At 47.1% G+C, this 19734-nt stretch overlaps 1 long non-coding RNA gene across 1 annotated transcript; it reads right to left on the bottom strand.

Annotated features, from left to right (window-relative positions):
• Positions 1-931: 931 nt before the first annotated feature.
• LOC308623180 lies at positions 932-18544 on the bottom strand. Its single transcript, XR_014016778.1, has 2 exons — positions 16313-18544; positions 932-2072 (listed from the first exon to the last, which is right to left on the bottom strand). It is a non-coding gene; the product is annotated as an uncharacterized lncRNA (long non-coding RNA).
• Positions 18545-19734: the final 1190 nt, after the last annotated feature.

Below are 19734 nucleotides of genomic sequence, written 5' to 3'. Positions count from 1 at the left end.
CTGCATGAGCTGTTTATATATTTTGGAGATTAATCCTTTGTCCGTTGATTTGTTTGTAAATATTTTCTCCCATTCTGAGGGTTGTCTTTTCGTCTTGTTTGTAGTTTCCTTTGCTGTGCAAAAGCTTTTAAGTTTCATTAGGTCCCATTTGTTTATTTTTGTTTTTATTTCCATTACTCTAGGAGGTGGATCAAAAAGGATCTTGCTGTCATTTATGTCAAAGAGTGTTCTTCCTATGTTTTCCTCTAAGAGTTTTATCGTGTCCAGTCTTACATTTAGGTCTCTAAGCATTCTGAGTTTATTTTTGTATATGGAGTTAGGGAGTGTTCTAATTTCATTCTTTTACATGTAGCTGTCCAGTTTTCCCAGCACCACTTATTGAAGAGATTGTCTTTTCTCCGTTGCATATCCTTGCCTCCTTTGTCATAGATTAGTTGACCATAGGTGTGTGGGTTTATCTTTGAGCTTTCTATCCTGTTCCACTGATCTATATTTCTGTTTTTGCAGCAGGACCATATTGTCTTGATTACTGTAGCTTTGTAGTATAGTCTGAAGTCAGGGAGTCTGATTCCTCCAGCTCTGTATTTTTCCCTCAAGACTGCTTTGGCTATTCGGGGTCTTTTGTGTCTCCATAAAAATTTTAAGATTTTTTGTTCTAGATCTGTAAAAAATGCCATTGGTAATTTGAAAGGCATTGCATTGAATCTGTAGTATTCACCCTTATTCTTTTTTTTTTTGCGGTACACGGGCCTCTCACTGTTGTGGCCTCTCCCCTTGCGGAGCACAGGCTCCAGACGCACAAGCCCAGCGGCCATGGCTCATGGGCCCAGCCGCTCCATGGCATGTGGGATCTTCCCAGACCGGGGCATGAACCCGTGTCCCCTGCATCGGCAGACGGACTCTCAACCACTGCGCCACCAGGGAAGCCCCCAACATTTTAAATTTTAATCATTGTCTACTTATTTTAAGGTAGAGTAGGAAAATATAACATGTGAAACAAACCCAATTTCATGAGCAGTATTTCTTCAGGACATGTTTAAAAGGCAAGCCAACTGGGGGGATAATTAGGTAAGTAATAGTAAAACTCACATGAAGGTGTGGCCAAAATCATGCAGGTGGCATGCCAATTCCTAAGATTTGGAAACCCCACTACCAGATGACATTTGGTCCCTGTGACAACAGTAGGAGTTGTTTAATTTTTGCCTCCACTTTAGAATGGAGAGTGAGGATCAGAAAATTGAAATGACCTGTCAGCGTCACATGGCTGCTAGTGGTCAGTAACAAAGTTGGGATTCATTCTTGGCTGGTATGGTCTTCACCCCACTTCCACCCCCACCTTATACAGACTCTGAAAGCCACCAGTAAGCATAACTTTGGAGAAGTGAAGAACTCTTCCAGTCCACTTCCTCCTGGCGGCTGTGGTCATCCACCAGGTTCCCAGCTCCCCTCTGATGGGGCTGGTGTGCTGCAGGGAGAGCTCAGGAGGTGTGGCCTGGACATCCGAGCAGGCTGCCTCCTCCAGGGTGCAGGCTGGAAGGAAGCAGCTGCCTTCTGGTTCAGGGCGGGGGGGGGGGGGTGCCCTCACTGGGTCTCTCATGCTTCTTCTTGGCCTCCTCTCTGGGCTGAAGTTGATATCCCAGGAAAACAAACGAGAAAGTGCAGCTGGCATGGTGTTGGGGGGTTGGGATGCTGCCTGGGCACAGGCTGAGAGTCCCTTCTCAAAAGCCGATGATTCGTGTGGCCCAGGTCTCAGGGTCAGAGCTGTTCTAGCCAGCCCTCCTGAGGGGCCAGTGGCCGTCGGTGTGCGTCCTGTGCCCGAGGCTCTAATGCTGTCCCAGGGCACAAGCTGGGGGCCTCAGAAGCCAACCAACAAGGAAGGCGAAGGTCTTCTGGGCACGGCTGCAGCTCACTGCTCTTCTGCAGCCCAAACAACTTCCACTTCATCTGTTTTACATTCTAAAAACAGTTTGAGGGGGAATTCCCTGGTGGTCCAGTGGTTAGGACTCTGTGCTTCCACTGCAGGGGGCCTGGCTTCGATCCCTATTGGGGGAACTAAAGCCGCATGGTGTGACCTAAAAACAAAAGACAACAGTTTGAGAACCACTGCCTTAGCATCTCCTAGGCCTCAGGTTTGAAGAACTGGGCACAGGGCCCGCACTGCCTCTGAAGATATCCAGGGCAGAAATGGATGGGATAGAGGAGGAGTGATGGCAAGGGATGACCGAGGGGCCTGGGGAACCAGGTGAGCAGGAAGGACAGTGGGTTCCAGACGCTGGCCTTTACCAAACCCTCTTCTAAAGTGCTTCCTTGTCATTTCAGCCTAGCTTAAAAATACACGTTGGGAGAATGCCTGGGTAGCTCAGTCGGTAGGGCAACAGACTTTTTTTTTTTAAATTGGCCAGCCACGTGGCTTGTGCGATCTTAGTTCCCCCACCAGGGACTGAATCTGGGGCCATGGCAGTGAAAGCACCGAGTCCTAACCACTGGACCACCAGGGAACTCCCCTAGAGCATCAGACTTTTTTTTTTTGAATATTTATTTATTTATTTGGGTGTGCTGGGTCTTAGTTGCAGCACGTGGGATCTTTGTTGCTAAGTGTGGGATCTTCTTTTTTAGTTGTGGCATGTGAGCTCTTAGTTTCAGTATGTGGGATCTAGTTCCCTGACAAGGGATTGAACCTGGGCCCCCTGCATTGGGAGCATGAAGTCTTAGCCACTGGACCACCAGGGAAGTCTCCTAGAGCATCAGACTTTTAATCTGAGGGCCCAGTGTTCAAGTCCCTGTCCAGGTGCAAAAAAATAAAATAAATAAAATTTTAAAAATAAATAAAAATAAATAACCTATTAAAAAAATAAAATTTATAAACAACCTAAATGCCCACTGACAGATGAATGAATAAAGATGTGGTCGGGACTCCCCTGGCAGTCCAGTGGTTAAGACTCTGCACTTCCACTGCAGGGGGCACGGGTTCAATCCCTGGTTGGGGAACTAAGATCTCACATGCCACGCAGCACAGCCAAATAAATAAATAAATAAATGATGTAGTACATACAGACAATGGAATACTACTCAGCCATCAAAAAGAACAGAATAATGCCATTTGCAGCAACATGGATGCAACTAGAGATTATCATACTAGGTGAAGTAAGTCAGAAAGAGAAAGACTGGTGGACTGCCACTGTAACCAAATCATCTCTTTTAACATTGGCAACATGGGCATAAAGCAATGCCATGGACCTCTTGACAAGATGAACGGAGACGGACCCAATGTCACATATAGTATTTCTGTCAAAAATGCAAAGCCTGGATGTAATAAGAAGGAAACATCAGGCAGACCCAAACTGAGGGAGAGTCTACAAAATAACTGGCCTATGCTCTTAAAAAACCTCAAGGTCGAAAAGACAAAGAAAGGCTAAGAAACTGTTCCAGATCAAGAGACTTAAGGAACATGAAAACAAAATGCAATGCGTTGTCCTGGAATGGATCTTAGACCAGGAAAACACCACCACCACCACCACCATAAAGAGGGCACTATTGGGACAATGGAAGAACCTGAACACGGGCTGTAAATTAGATAACAGGATTGTGTCAATGCTGACTTTCCAGATTTTGATAGTTGTACTCTGGTTTTGTACCAGAATGCCTCTGAATTTAGGAAATAAACCCTGAAGTTAGCGGTTAAACACAAAGATATTTTCAATTCACTCTCAAGTGGTTTAGAGGAGAAACCATGATAAAGGCAAGACATTTCCGTAACTACTCCACGGTCCCGCCAGCACAGGTGAAGGGTTCTCCCACACCCTTTGATGTCACCTCCCAGACACAAGCACAATCTTTCACGTATGCCCCTGGGCTCAGAGAATCATCTGTACACAGACGCATGGTTTGCTGGGGTTTAGTCTCTTTATTATTTTTATTTTATTTTATTTTATTTTATTTTATTTTATTTTATTTTTTTGCGGTACGCGGGCCTCTCACTGTTGTGGCCTCTCCCGTGGCGGAGCACAGGCTCCGGACGCGCAGGCTCAGCGGCCATGGCTCACGGGCCCAGCCGCTCCGCGGCACGTGGGATCCTCCCGGACCGGGGCACGAACCCGTGTCCCCTGCATCGGCAGGCGGACTCTCAACCACTGCGCCACCAGGGAAGCCCTAGTCTCTTTTTTAAAACAGGGTCATAGATTACATGTTACCCTACAATTTGATTTTTAAAATAGTTTTTAAAGTTTTTTTTTAATCAAAGCAATATATGCATATGGTTAAACATTAATAGTACTGAAGGGCTTAAATAAAAGCCAACTACTCCATCCCTTCCTGACCCCAAGGCTGCTCCTCAGAGCAGTCACTCTTAACTGTTTGTTTTGCTGGTGCTTACCCCTATAGCTCTAAATAACACACTTATCCTACTATTTGTGGGTATATGAATGGTACATTGACTTCCTGCTTGGCGTGAGGATTTAATTCACTTACACCCTCCTCCACCGTTTCCAAGGGTTTTCATTACTAATTGTAGTCCTTCTTTAATTTCCACTCCGGCCATATCTGAGCTCCAGCTCTGTACCTTTTCCTTCCCTCACCCTGCCACCTGTCTACTTCTGTTAACTATAACTTTACACTGCCAAACTGATAATGTGTCATGTTGTTCTGTAACCATAATTGTCTTCCTTGCTGAGTTGACAGGTGGACTCTCTCAACAAATATTGCTCATATGATTAGCACGATAGAAATATTACCTGCACGACCAAGCAGTGTACTATGGTTACATCTCCTTTCTTGGGCAGCCTTTGATTTTCCTTGCATTCAACTTCTTTTACTTAACAGTATGTCAAAGTTCTTCCAATTTTTTAAATGACCATATGGTAATTTGAGTAAGCAGATTTAAATTTAAAAAATTAAACTAAGTTTTTATAGTGGTAAAATATACATAAAAAGGCCATCTTAACCATTTCTAAGTGCACAGGTCAGTGATATTAAGTACATTCTCACTGTCGTGCGACCATTGCCACCATCCGTTGCATAACTTCTTCATCATCCTGCACTGAAACTGTCCCCATTAAACACAAACTCCTCAATCCCCGCCCCCACCCCCAGCCCCTGGGGCCACTGCTCTTACTTCCATCTCTAAGGCTACTCTAGAGATCTCATACGAAATGGCGTCACACAATATTTGTCTTTTGTCCTTTTGGCTTACTTCACTTAACGTAATTTCCTCAAAGTTCATCTATGTTGTAGAGTATGTCAGAATTTCCTTGCTTTTTACAGATGAATAATATTCAATTGTAGGTATGGATAGGCAGCATTTTGTTTTCCATTCATTGTCCACTGAAGGATATTTGCAGTGTTTCCACCTTTTGGCTACTGTGAATAATACTGCTGTGTGGGGCTTCCCTGGTGGAGCAGTGGTTAGAATCCTCCTGCCAATGCAGGGGACACAGGTTCGAGCCCTGGTCCAGGAAGATCCCACATGCCGCAGAGCAGCTGAGCCTGTGCGCCACAACTACTGAGCCTGCGTTCTAGAGCCCACGAGCCACAACTACTGAAGCCCATTCACCTAGAGCCTGTGCTCCACAAGAGAAGCCACCGCAATGAGAAGCCCGCGCACCGCAACGAAGAGTAGCCCCCACTCGCCGCAACTAGAGAAAGCCCGCGCACAGCAACAAAGACCCAACACGGCCAAAAAGAAAAATAAATTTATATAAGAAAAAAATACCGTTGTGAACATTGTTGTACAAATACCTGTTTGAGTACCTGCTTCCAGTTCTTTTGGGAATATGCCCAGAAATGGAATTGCTGGATCATATGGAGATTCTGTTTTTTTTTCTTTAAAGGAACCTCCATACTGTTTTCCACAGCAGCCATACCATTTTACATTCCCACTAGAAGTGTATAAGGGTTCCAATTTCTGCTTTTTTGATGATTCCTAATGGGTGTGAAGTGTTACCTTATTGTGGTTTTGATTTCTATTCCTTAATGATCAGTGACGTTGAGCATCTTTTCATGCGTTTATTGGCCATTTGGGTAACTCCTCTGGTGAAATATCTTTTCAAGTCCTTTGGGCATTCTATTTAAAGTTCATTTTTTAAATTGTGGTAAAATATTCATAACAAAATTAACTATTTTTCAGTGTACCAGTGGCATTAAATACATTCATATTTTTGTGCAACTCTAACCCATTTTTGAATTGGGTTGTTTGGTACTGCTGAATTTTAGTAGTTCTTTATATATTCTGGGTATTAATTCCTTATCAGATATGTGATTTGCAAATATTTTTTCCCACTCTATACATTGCCTTTTTACTCTGTTTATTGTATTCTTTGATGCACAAACATTTTAAATTTTGATGAAGTCCGATTTTTTCTGTCATTGCCTGTGTCTTTCGTGTCACATCCACAAAATCACTGCCAAACCCCATGTCATGAAGCTTTTGCCCTATATTTTGTTCTAACAGTTTTACGGCTTTAGCTCTTACATTTAGGTGTTGGATCCACAGTATGCAGAGTTCGTAACTTGTTAAATCAAAGCGATCTTTAAAATGTCAATGCCATCATGCCTGCTCACAAATCTGCAGAGGTTTTCCTCTCACTCAAATTAAGAATGATTACCTTATCCTCGCCTACGGGGCTCCACCTGATGTGATTTACACTCCTCTGATTTCACACAACTCTAGGTGCACTGGCCACACCGTGCTGCCCCTCCCACGTGCCGAGCACATTACCACCGCAGGGCACCTGTGCTCGCTGCTCCCTCTTCCAGGAGATCCCTGATGGCACGACTCCTTCTCAGGGAGGTTGCTCCCGACCACCTTCATCTCTACCCCAGCCCTGAGTCTGTTTTCTTATTAGCATGTATCACTGCTATCATTGTTCCTTGTGTTCCCCAGGAGACTATAAACTCTAGGAAGGCAAAGGTCAAGAACACATGGATGCTCAGAATAAAGCTTTAAGCGGTGGTCAGTGGATGAGAGCTTTCTACATAAGGTCCTTAAAATCAGGGTGCAGCCCCTTTATCCCTCCCTCCTTCCACCGGCTGGAACCAAATGTGTGGCAACCAGTTTTAGACTATTTAGATGATGGCAACTCCTTAGAGATGACCAAGCAACAAGACAGGTGGAACTTGGGTGCCTGGTGATTTTGGGAAACGGTGCTGTTGAGAAAGCTTGGGCTTCTTTTTTCCTTGTGAGGAAGAGCACACTTTATTGGAAAGAGAGCACTGAATGTGACCAACAGATGAAGGCAGCTCAATAGGCATCCTGACCACCATGCTCGAGAAGACACACAGGGTGCTGTGCTGAAAAAGATCAATGGGAACATGGATTCCTCTGGGCAACCTCCCCAACCTTTTCCCTCCCAGGAGGACTCCCAGCCAGTTCCTCGAAGGCAACCATGGTTCACTAGAGAGAGAGCCCTCAGGGGTGCCTTCTTGTTTATGTTATTTTATTTTTTTAAGTTTTTTTTTTTGATGTGGACCATTTTTTAAAAATCCTTTATTGAATTTGTTACAATTTTTATTTTATGTTTTGGTTTTTTGGTCATGAGGCATGTGGGATCTTAGCTCCCCAACCAGGGATCGAACCTGCACCCCCTGCACTGGAAGGCGAAGTCTTAACCACTGGTCTGCCAGGGAAGTCCCCGCCTTATCTATCTATCTATCTATCTATCTATCTATCTATCTATCTATCTATCTATCTATCTTTGGCTGCGTTGGGTCTTTGTTGCTGTGCACGGGCTTTCCCTAGTTGCAGTGAGCAGGCGCTACTCTTCGTTGCAGTGCACGGGCTTCTCAATGTCGTGGCTTCTCTTGCTGCAGAGCATGGGCTCTAGGAGCGCAGGCTTCAGTAGTTGTGGCATGTGGGCTCAGCACTTGTGGCTCGTGGGCTCTAGAGCGCAGGCTCAGTAGTTGTGGCACACGGTCTTAGTTGCTCCGTGGCATGTGGGATCTTCCCAGGCCAGGGCTGAAATCCATGTCCCTTGCATTGGCAGGCAGATTCTTAACCACTGCGCCACCAGGGAAGCCCCTGCCTTCTTTTTTATAAAGAAAATTTTCTTCCGATTTAAAATAAGTCTTCATTTGTTACTTTCATTCTATGTCCTCTCAAGGTCACCAGACTCGCTTTGGTATAGAGTGCCTTGATGTCGGCACCAGACAGGTCACCTTCGGCAACAGTCAGGTGGTCTGGGATTACATCATCGGCCAGCTTCATTCTGTTGTATGAATAGTGCTCCTCAGTTCTTTACTCAGACAGAGGAGCTCGACCCCCTTGTTCACCTGGCCTGGTCTCATCAAGGCCGGATCAAAAGTTTCTATTCAGTTTGTGGCCATGATAACTTTCACATCTCCCCTTGAATCAAATCCATGCAGCTGGTTCAACAGATCCAACTTCGTTTTCTGAATTTCTCTCTCACCACCGGCATTTGAGTCACATCGTCTTGTCCCTATGGCATCACTTTCATCCATGAGGAGGATGGATGGTGCGTATTCTTCAGCCACTTGAAACAATTCCTGGATGAGTTTGGCCCATCACTAGGTGCTTCTGAGTAAGTTCAGAGCCAACTGCCCTCCAGAAAGTGGCGAGGTTTGATGTACTCTTACTGCTTTGGCTGGTGAGGTCGCACCTGTGTTGGGCTGACCACACAGAACGACTTCACACGCATCTCCTCTTAATATGCAGGATGAGAGAGAGGAAGCGCTGCAGACTCCTTAACCTCCTGGATTCGGCTGTCCACCCCCCAGTATCAGTGTAGGTCTGCTGGGGGACCTTTCCCACCTTCACCACTGTGACCTGGGGCTCCGTGTCACCCATCAGCACACCTACCACGGCACGCACCTGTGGGTGAGCAGGACCAAGCAGGCCGGTTTCCACAGCACCTTGTCTACAAGTGAAAGGAAGCTGTCGCGCTGCTCTGAGCTGCCAGGAGCAGATGCAACGGTGGGATGGTCAACAACCACCATTTCCGCGCTTCCTGCCAACACTGCCGTCCCCTCACATCACCCACCTTTGATCTCTCCTCCTCTTGCTTTTCCTCTAAAGGCTTCACTCTTCTCTGAATTCTAATGAGTTCTTCCACCAGAGAACATAGTCTTTAATTCTCTCCAACTTGAATAATTTTAACTGGCACTGAGTGTGAGGGGGCACCGGGGACAGTTTGCTGGCAGCAGCATCTGGTCCCCATTTCCTTTTCCTTTTTCCCACTCTATAGGTACAGGAGGGTCATATTTCTTTTTCTTGTCATTGCAATCCTTTTGCCACCTACAAGACCATGACCACCACTCTGACTTTGACCCATCAGGCTTTGGCCACTGGAGCCACCAAGATTGGACTTTTATGTGGAGACACACTTTCACCTTAACAAAGTCACGGTTATCCTGCATCTCTGTCACAGCAGCTGTATCTATTTCTTAACTCTGAGCTTTCTCACCAGTGCGCCCCGGCGAGGAGAAAGGAGTGTCTCGGGGGTAGTGAGCAGTGCCAACCAAAAGAGGCTACAACCGTGACCAAAGACCTCCCTCTCTTACTCATCTCAGTGTATTCCTCATCCTAGAACGGGGAATGGGAAACAAACACTGCTCTTACTGCTGCATATATGCATATAATTTCAACTACTGATAAAAATACATATACCCGGGACTTCCCTGATGGTGCAGTGGTTAAGAATCTGCCTGCCAATGCAGGGACACAGGTTCGAGCCCTGGTCCCAGAAGATCCCACATGACGCGGAGCAACTAAGCCCGTGCGCCACAACTTCTGAGCCTGCGCTCTACAGCCTACAAGCCACAACTACTGAGCCCATGCGCCACAACTACTGAGCCCGTGTGCCACAACTACTGAAGCTCGCGTGCCTAGAGCCTGTGCTCCGCAACAAGAGAAGCCACTGCAATGAGAAGCCTGCGCACCACAACGAAGAGTAGCCCCTGCTCGCTGCAACTAGAGAAAACCTGCGTGAAGCAACGAAAACCCAACACAGCCCAAACAAACAAACAAACAAACAAACAAAACCATATACCCATGCACAGAAAAAAGACTAGAAGGAAATACTTCAACACGTTAAGGGTGAGGATTCTGTTGCAAGATTCCAGGGAAGAAACCTAAGTACCATGAAAGAGAAAGGAATACTGAAAATGACCAGAAGCTTTCTAGATTAGGCAACTGAAATGATGTATTTACCATCAAAGTCATTAAAACCGCCACTCTTACTACATGATAGTAAAAAAGATACATTTAACAAATCCATCCTGAATTCAGATGTAACTTTTTTGTTTATGGCCGCGCCACACGGTTTGTGGGATTAGTTCCCCGACCAGGGATCAAACCCATGTCCTTGGCAGTGAAAGTGTGGGGTCCCAACCACTGGACTGCCAGGGAAGTCCCCAACTTTTCTTTTAAAGATTTAAAGAGAGACTATGGCTCGTTTTGTGTTTCCTGAAACATGTACCATGAAACAATTCCTGAGACATGACCACTGTAAAAAAGGTTCTGTGGACGCACGGTGCTCTCCCTGGAATTTGAGAGGCTCTGAGAAATCCTGCAGTTAGGCAACACAGTTACTGTTGCTTAAGGAAGCTTTTTTTTTAAAGTGTTTGTTTGCTTGTTCATTCATTCATTCATTCATTCATTCATTCATTTATGGCTGTGTTGGGTCTTCGTTGCTGTGCGCGGGCTTTCTCTAGTTGCGGCGAGCGGGGGCTACTCTTCGTTGCGGTGCGTGGGCTTCTCATCACGGTGGCCGCTCTTGCTGCGGAGCATGGGCTCTAGGCGCACGGGCTTCAGTAGTTGTGGCACGCGGGCTCAGTAGTTGTGGCTCGTGGGCTCTAGAGCGCAGGCTCAGTAGCTGTGGCACATGGGCTTAGTTGTTCCGCAACATGTGGGATCTTCCTGGACCAGGGCTCCAACCCGTGTCCCCTGCACTGGCAGGCGGATTCTTAACCACTGCTCCACCAGGGAGGTCCCAAGGAAGCTTTATTGTGACAGACACCACTGCTCACATGTCCAGTCTCCCCTTGGTTCCTAGAATGTAAGCCTGATTTGTTCAGGGCAACAATGGGCCCAGCTAAAGAACTCTGTTTCTCAGCAGGCCCTGCAGCTAGAGGTGGCCAGGTGACAGGACTCCAGGCAACGAGGGGGAAGCTGCTGGGTGGGGCTTCCTGAGCAGCTCATAACAAGAAAGCTGACTGAGCCGGCGAGTATACTTTGCCGTCTTCCCTTCCCCTTCATCCTGCCTGGAGTCATCTTGTGACCCTGAGGTGACAAGCATGAGGATGAAAACCACAGGGTAAGGATGAGTGAGCAAAAGGACAAAAGTAGCTTCGGCCTCTGATGGCTTCATGGGTCGACTGTAGTTCTCAGAACTTCTTGCTCCATGAGAAAAGGGAAATCTATGTTCAGCTAAGGCACTATGGGTTGGGTTTTCTATCAAAAGATAGGAGTCTGGGTCCTTGATGGTCCCATGGGGCAGCCACTCTAGCAGAAATCTAAACTTCTTTTACAAAAGAGAAAAATGAAGACCTAATTTGTGCATCACTTGTAGCAGAGACAAGTAACATGCATTATTCTTGGGTCCTGGGTGAGAAAGGAGAGAAGAGTCACACTTTGGAGATGTTGAATGTGAGGTGCCGGTGGGATAGACAAACACAGAGAACCAGGAGAGAGCAGGAGGTGTGGGTCTGGAGCTTGGGGAAAAGAGCTGGGCTAGAAAAGGACAGGTCAGGGACTTCCCTGGTGGCACAATGGTTAAGAATCCACCTGTCAATGCAGGGGACACAGGTTCGAGCCCTGGTCTGGGAGGATCCCTCATGCCACAGAGCAACTAAGCCCGCGCATCACAACTACTGAGCCCGCGCTCTAGAGCCCGTGCTCCGCAACAAGAGAAGCCACCGCAGTAAGAAGCCTGCACACCTCCACGAAGAGTAGCCCCCGCTCGCCACAACTAGAGAAAGCCCACGCACAGCAACGAAGACCCAACACAGCCAAAAGTAAATAAATAAATGATAAATTTTAAAGAAAAAAAAAAGATAGGTCCTAAGACTTCAGGGTGGACACTTCAGAGTCCCTCACTGCTGGTCTTGGGTGGGGCACAAACACATTCTGACCGTCTCTGAGGAACAGAGCAGGGGTCAGATGTGGACGACAAATAAGGAAGACCTTGTCACAGTCAGAGCCGTCCAAGAAAGGAACAGGCCCCCTAGTCAGGGGGCACCCTGTTCCTTGAGCAGTGCAAGCAGAGACCGGGTGCTGGAGAAGCGGGGGAGAGGTCCAGAGCAGCGGGAAGTGGATTCCATGACTGTAAGCATCTTTCAGACCTTGAGCTGCTGATATTCTAAGCGTCTGATCTGGTTCTGAAGTGTGATGTCATCAACCTTGGAAAAAGGACCCACCCAACAGTGAGACCAGCAGTCGCAGGGCCCCCATCCTTGCCCTGATGCTATGGTCTTTCATAGAAGCCAGGGGCCATTTGCATGGTACTCAATTTCATGCAAGGTCTCAGACGTTTCTACTGACAAGTATTAGATAACTACTAGACTCCAGATTTTTATTTAACTACATACTAATGTTTTTCTCTCTATAGTTATTAAACTGATACATGCACAAAACAAAAATAACAATGACAACAAAAAAAAACTTGGTAAATTCAAGAAAACACCAAGGGAGGGGGAAATATGTAATTCTACCACCCAGAGATAACCACGATTAGCAATTTTAACATAAAAATATGTCTTTTTTGTGCACATAAATTTTTCCTCAAAGTTGTGTTTCACTTTACATGCTATTTTGATGTCTTTGTTTTTTTCAACTTATTTTGATATAAACTTACAAAAAAGTTGCAAGGGTAGTAAAAAGAACCCCTGTGAATCCCTGTGTACCCTTCACCCAGATATACTGCTTCCTTTTAATGGCCAGGTGAGCCCTTTATCCACGTGACTCTACTGTCCCCAAAACATACCCTGAGATGAACACTCTCATTATCCATACCTCACACATGAATACATTAGGCCTTAGTTAGGGGCATCCAATATTTCACTTCACAATCCTTTGTTAAAGGTCTTTGATTCCTATCTTTGTGCACCTATTCCTTAGGTTTTCGATGCCATCTCTAAATAAGATTATCCACAAAATCCTCCAAACCCACTGGCAGGGCAGAAGGGAATCCACGATCATCACAGTACCTTAAACCTGTGTCCTATCACTGGGCGACGTCATGGCCCATGATGCACAATGACTAACTACGTCTTTTAAATCTTCTAATGACCTTGTAAACAGCTTAATAGTGCATTTTTTTGGATTCAGAATTACTTCGTCAAATGCAACTATATAAAAATACTCTCTATAATCCTATCAGATATTACTTCATGTTAAAGTACGTACGCACCCATGTTCACAGCAGCATTATTCACAACAGCCAAAAGGTAGACACAACCCAGGTGTCCACTGACAAATGAAGAAACAAAATGTGGTGTCAGGGTGGAAAAATTTTCTTTCCGCCCTTCTAGGTTCTTTGGCTGGTCTAATGGTTAAACTGACATTAGGGAGATTAACAGGGGAAAAACAGATTTAACTTCATAGGTATGGGAGCCCCATAAAAATGAGACCCAAAGGCAGTCAGGCAATTGAGGCTTGCATCCCTGAACTAGGAAACGGATAGAAGCTGAGGCTGCAGAGGGGAGGAGGGCCATTCACAGCACCTGAGAAGAGCGGATGTCTGGTGATTAGATGTCTGCCCTGCCACGCAGGTTAGTCTTTAACGTAAATAAGTCATCTCTGGTAACTGCTTTCTTTAGGGGCTGGCCCCCTATTTAAATTCTTTTAGGCTGATAAAGAAGAGGTAAAAATTTTTCCTGAAACTGCTGGGTCTTGATAGCCTTTGGCTCAAAATAATTCACATGACAAGGTGGCACATTTGGGGGGGGCGTATTCTGCTCCCCTTCAGTGCTAGACACACTCGAGAATATTAATCTGCCTTTAGAGGGAAGGAAATTCTGACACACGCTACAGTGGGTGAGCCTTAAGGACATCATGCTCAGTGAAATAAGCCCGTCACAGAAATATACTCTATGACTCCTCTTATATGAGGTCCCTGGAGTAGTCAACTTCACAGAGACAGACTGCCAGGGACTCAGGGGAGGAAAAAATGGAGAGGTATTATTTAATGGGTACAGAGTTTCATCTTTCTGTAAAATGAAAAGACTTCTGGAGATTGCTTACACAACAGTGTGAATGTACTTAACGCCACTGAAATGTACACTTAAAAACATTAAGATGCTGAGTTCTACGTTATGTGTACATTGCCACTATTAAACTAAAAGAAAAATTTTAAACATACGTGGTACGTGTTCCATATTAAATGAGCAATGAAATATGAGCAATGAGCCGCAGAAACGGAGGCTGATGCCTCTGAAAGGCACTGGAAGACGCTCCGAAGAGGTGCCTGTGAGCTCAACAGTGCAGGTGGCTGTGAGCAAGGAGGCATCTCCGCAAACGGCCTGCAGACCATATCTGCATTCTCCCACTGGAGACGGGAAGCCGGGGGCCCTGAAGCCAGCAGACCTGCTGGCCCCCACTTCTCCTTGCAGGCTTCCTGTGTTAACTGTCACTCTGTGGCCGCCTGCTCCTTACCCTCCGGAGAAATTCTCCTGCTTCTGAGTGCAGTATTAGTTCCTTAACCCTGAGGTTGAAATACTGCAGAACTAGAAACCACTACTGAATGCCTGCTGTATGCCCTGCACAAGGTGCTTTACATACATTGTCTCTAATCATTTTCACGGTGACCCTATGAAAGAGGTTTTGTGATTCTCGTCTTACTCATGAGGAGATTGAAGTCTGGAAAGGTTAAGTAACTTACTCAACAATACACAATACGGAGCTAAATTCTTTGCATTATATGGCCTCTAAGATGATAAAAATAAAAGTAAGATCCATAGGGCAACTAACATATTTTTAAAGCCCCTATAAGGTCCCAGAGGCAAAAATGTATCAAGCAACTCAGGGTTGTCCCCAAATAGTAAATGCTCTTTCCTGAGCATTTAGCACAGCTTAGGAACTTGGCTAACTCTATCTAGTTCCATCACCAGAGCTATGGCATTATGTGTATACCATAGGCCCGAGTGGTACGTGCAAGGGTGCCCACTTGTCCAGCACTGGCACACTGGGAAAGCTCAAGAATGGTCAGTCGCTTCAGGAAGGAGGACGTTGCTCTCACATTGAAATATGTGATTCCCCAAACCAATACCAGTTCTGAAACTGCTACTACTTTATTTTTTAAACATTAAGAAGACATTTCGGGATGATTTTAAGGCAGAACTTGCTTCAGTTTCTAAGTCAAGGCTGCCTTTGTGTTCCATGGTACTAACTCTAAAAACACAGGAACATATACCAGCAACTGAACCTACTGAAAATGTGTGTGCTTGTAGCAAAAAGGCATTTATTCATTCATTCATTCAACAAACGGGTCTTGAGCGCCTTCTGTTTGCCCGGCTCCTCCTCCCCCCCCCTCAAAAACAAAAACAAAAATCTCGCTTTCAAGACTCAGGTCGTCTCATCGGTTCGAAACCTTTGCAGCAAGTACTGATACTACAGTGCTGACCTTTAAAATTTTATCCTCACAAATTCAATCTCATGAATCTATTAACCACCGTGGTTCCAGCTGAAAAAACCTACTTTTTTTTAACGTTGCCTTCTCGCTTTATGATGTGAGAACCTCATAAAAAGACTCTGTGTATTTAGATCACACACTCAAATATCCCCCAACTTATTTCCCCCGCCCCGTCCCCGCCCTCCCATCTCTGCTGCCTGCCTCACCGCCCGTTTCAGCCCTTCGGCTGGAACTCTGCCTGTGCGAGCTCGTGGGCATCTCTACCCTCGTGGGCCTTTTTAAAAAACACCCCAAACCCGCCAACAATGCACATCCTCACACGTTTTTGCGCGCTTTGGTTTTTTCACTTAGTGTCTCCCGGGGTTGGGTCCACGTTACTGTAGGAACCGTCTTGCGGTTTCTAGCGACCGCAGGTCACTCCTCTGAAAGGAGAGACTAACTCATGTCACCTGGTTATTCCTGGTTTCGTGGTCAAGGCAAGAAGGCCAGCCTTCGCGTCCACGCGAGGCAGCTCAGGGCACCGGCGCCCCGCCCTAAACGGCCGAGAGGGAACCCCTAACGTGACCGCGGGGCACTGTCGGCCCAAAGCCGAGCTCGGGAAGGGCCGGGAGCCCCACCGCGGCAGACCACGAGCGTCCTGCGCCGGCGGCCGGGCCACGGGCCACGCCGCACGCTTGCCTCTACTTCCGGCCACGCAGAGTGGGGGCCGCAATCTCTTGCTTTCGGCCACCTACCCGACGACAAAGACGCCGGGAAACTCCGCCGGAGCCGTCTTTCGCGAGGAGCCTGCTACAATCCCCGCGTGTCCCAGAAACAGGCCAGCCTCTCGGCGTGCCGTACCGCCACACAGGAAGCCGCCATGTTGTACATCTTGTACGGCAAAGCCCTCCATTTCCGGGACCGGCCGCTGACTTGACCCGTGAGGCGCGAGCCAACAAAGGTGGCGTGAGCGCCCTCTGGCGGCGGCGCCGCAGTAGCGCCGCCAGCTTTGACCTGCGGGGAATTCTGCTTCCGGGTCTCCTGGGGGTGGGGTGTTGACAGTGAGCGCCGAGCAGGGTCGCGGCTTGGGGTGGCACCCGAGCGTGCGCAACGGCGATGGTGCGGGGCTGCGGGCGGGGATCTCGTGGGCTGAGGGTCTGCGTGGTCTGTTACCTCGCCCCCTCCTGGGAGGCCCGTGCTGTTGGTACCATTTACGGGTGAGAACACGCGCCCTCCTTGCCCACTCTGCTAAACCCCGGTGAAGATGGCCTGGAGATCCGTCCCCCCTTTTTGTAAAATGGGTAACATGACTTAATCGGGGTGTTATTGCGAGGACTGAGTTTTCGGATGACAGTACCTGGTTCTTAACGTCCGTTTCTTCTCCATAGTGCTAACAACCCCGTGCAGGATGGCCCCTGGGCCGCCCGGGGCCTGCACAGGTCTCCTGGAGGATCCTCCTGGGCAGGAAGCGTTGAAGTGAAAAAGGACAGTGGGGGCAGCGTGGTGCACGGGGTGGGGACATTAATGACGGGAGCTGAGGAAGCTTCTGCAGAGGGCCCCCCGCGGAGCAGACGCGGCATGAACATACCTGCTCATTTGAACGAGGCCAGCGACACGTTGGAGGGTGTCCAGGGGGTCCGTGAAGCAGACGGCACGGGCCAGGGAAGCACCATCCCCAGGCCTACCCAGTTGCCCCTTATCTGTGGCTGGTGTTCTGGTAGACCTGGCTATCAGCTCTCCCAGCCCTCAGGGACCTGACTTGGGCAGTGCCCCGGAGGCAGCCCTGGCTGTGTCGCAGGAGTCTGGCAGCCTGGCCTCCCTTGTAGGGCTCCTAGATGTCTTTGGGATTCACACTTCCAAGATGCGTAGCACTTATATTCTATGTCATAAGTGCAAATACAATGATTTGAGGACTCTAGATAACTACCTGCTCTACCTGCTTCAATCCACCAATCAGACCACCTCCCATTCCATCAGGGTAGCTTGCTGTTTGGATGCATGCCAGGGTTTCAGGAGACCTCTCTTTAAAGTGCAAAAATAACCTTTGTATCTGATATCAGTTCCCACATAGGTGATGAGTTAGCGCCTTAATGGCGGCACGTCTGAGAGTTTTCATCCTCACCCTCATCACACTCCTGGGCAAGAGTCCAGGACCCAGGGAAGATGCGGTTTCCGTCCTTGGGAAATAGACAAGATTTGTTAAGCCAGGTGTGCAAATGCACAGGTATTATTGCCTTGCCGTGGAAGAAATGAAGGAAGGAAACCTCACCCTATTTTTCTGTTGAACACTGAAATTGTCAAATATCGTCCTTAATGTTATGAGTGGCATTCATGCTGGACAATACAAACCAAAGCAAACAGGAACATCAGGCCTTTGCACTTGTATCTACATAATGTGTGTAATTAATGATTTATGTAGTCTTTTTTTTTTTTTTTTTTTGGCTGTGCCCCTCGGCTTGCGAGATCCTAGTTTCCTAACCAGGGATCAAACCTGGGCCCCGCAGTGAAAGCGCTGAGTCCTAACCACTGGACCGCCAGGGAATTCTCTATGCAGTTGTCTTTTAAATCAGAATTAAAAAGAAAGAAAGAAAAAAAAAACCCTACAAACAAAAAGTACTTTATATTGTCTTTTATATTTACCCACGTAGTTACCTTGATTGGTACTCTTCCCCCCGCCCCCGCTGTTTGGAATTGAGTTACTGTCTAGTGTCATTTCATTTTAGCCTGAACGATTCCCTTTATTATTTCTTGGAATGCAGGTCTGCTAGCAACAAATTCTCTCAATTTTTGTTTATCTAGGAATCTTCATTTCTCTTTCATTTTTATTTTATTATTATAGTGTATTACTTTAATTGACTTTTGGATGTTAAACCAAGCTCCTATTCTTGGGAAAGCCCACTTGATCATGGTATATAATTCTTTTTATATGTTGCTGGATTTGCTTTGCTAATATGTTGTTGAGAATATTTGCACATATATTCATAAAACACATTGGTCTGGGGACTTCCCTGGTGGCACAGTGGTTAAGAATCCGCCTGCCAAGGCAGGGGACACGGGTTCGAGCCCTGGTCCGGGAAGATGCCACATGCCGCAAAACAACTAAGCCCGTGCGCCAGAACTACTGAGCCTGCGCTCTAGAGCCCGGGAGCCACAACTACTGAAGCCCGCGTGCCTACAGCCCATGCTCAGCAACAAAAGAAGCCACTGCAATGAGAAGCCCGCGCACCACAACAAACAGTAGCTCCCACTCGCTGCAACTGGAGAAAGCCCGCGTGCAGCAATGAAGACCCAACGCAGCCAAAAATAAATAAAATCAATTTATCGAAGAAAACAACCCCACATTGGTCTGTAGTTTGATTTCACTTGTGATGTCTTTGGTTTTGAAATCAGGGTAATGATGCCTCGTGGAATGAGTTCCTTCCTCCTTTTTTTTTTTTTTTTTATTTTGCAGTACGCGGGCCTGTCACTGTTGTGGCCTCTCCCGTTGCGGAGCACAGGCTCCGGACACGCAGGCTCAGCGGCCATGGCTCACGGGACCAGCCGCTCCGCGGCATGTGGGATCTTCCCGGGCCGGGGCACGAACCCGTGTCCCCTGCATCGGCAGGCAGACTCTCAACCACTGCGCCACCAGGGAAGACCCCTCCTCTATTTTTGAGAAGAGCCTGTGCTCCCAGAGTGGGAGGCGTTGAAGAAGCAGACACAGAGAAGCTGGGGATCAGAGCGGGACCCTGGCCAGCTCTGCAGGCCTCCCAGCGCACATGAATCAGTTCTGCAGTTTTCAGGTGTAGTTGCTGCCTTCAGATTCCAGCTTCTGGGAGAGCGAGTCTGGCCTAGATTGGGTCTCATTCCCCCAAACGGAACTAATGCAAGTTCCTCAAAAGGATTGTGGAGTTCTGTGGCCCAGACTGCTCACCGTCTACAAGACATCTTCCCTCTCATTCTTCCACATCAAAAGTATGTTCTCTATTAAAAGGATGTCTTACTGCCTCTCTTTCGGATGGGTATGCAACTTAAAGCTCAATGAATGTTTCTTGAAGTAGTGAAAGGATGAATTAATAAAGAGAATGAAAATGGCTTCATGTTTAACGGAGAATTTGGGGGCAGTACTTTCTAAGCTAAAAAGTAACATACGTTCACTCATCATCACTTCTTGTGGACAGACGCAGCCTGTGCTCCT

The sequence above is a fragment of the Mesoplodon bidens genome (genome assembly GCF_964165515.1).
Source record: "Mesoplodon bidens genome assembly, chromosome: 10".
Lineage (NCBI taxonomy): Eukaryota > Metazoa > Chordata > Mammalia > Artiodactyla > Ziphiidae > Mesoplodon > Mesoplodon bidens.
The sequence above is the reverse complement of the archived record's forward strand: the minus strand, read 5'-3'. Positions and strand labels throughout refer to the sequence as shown.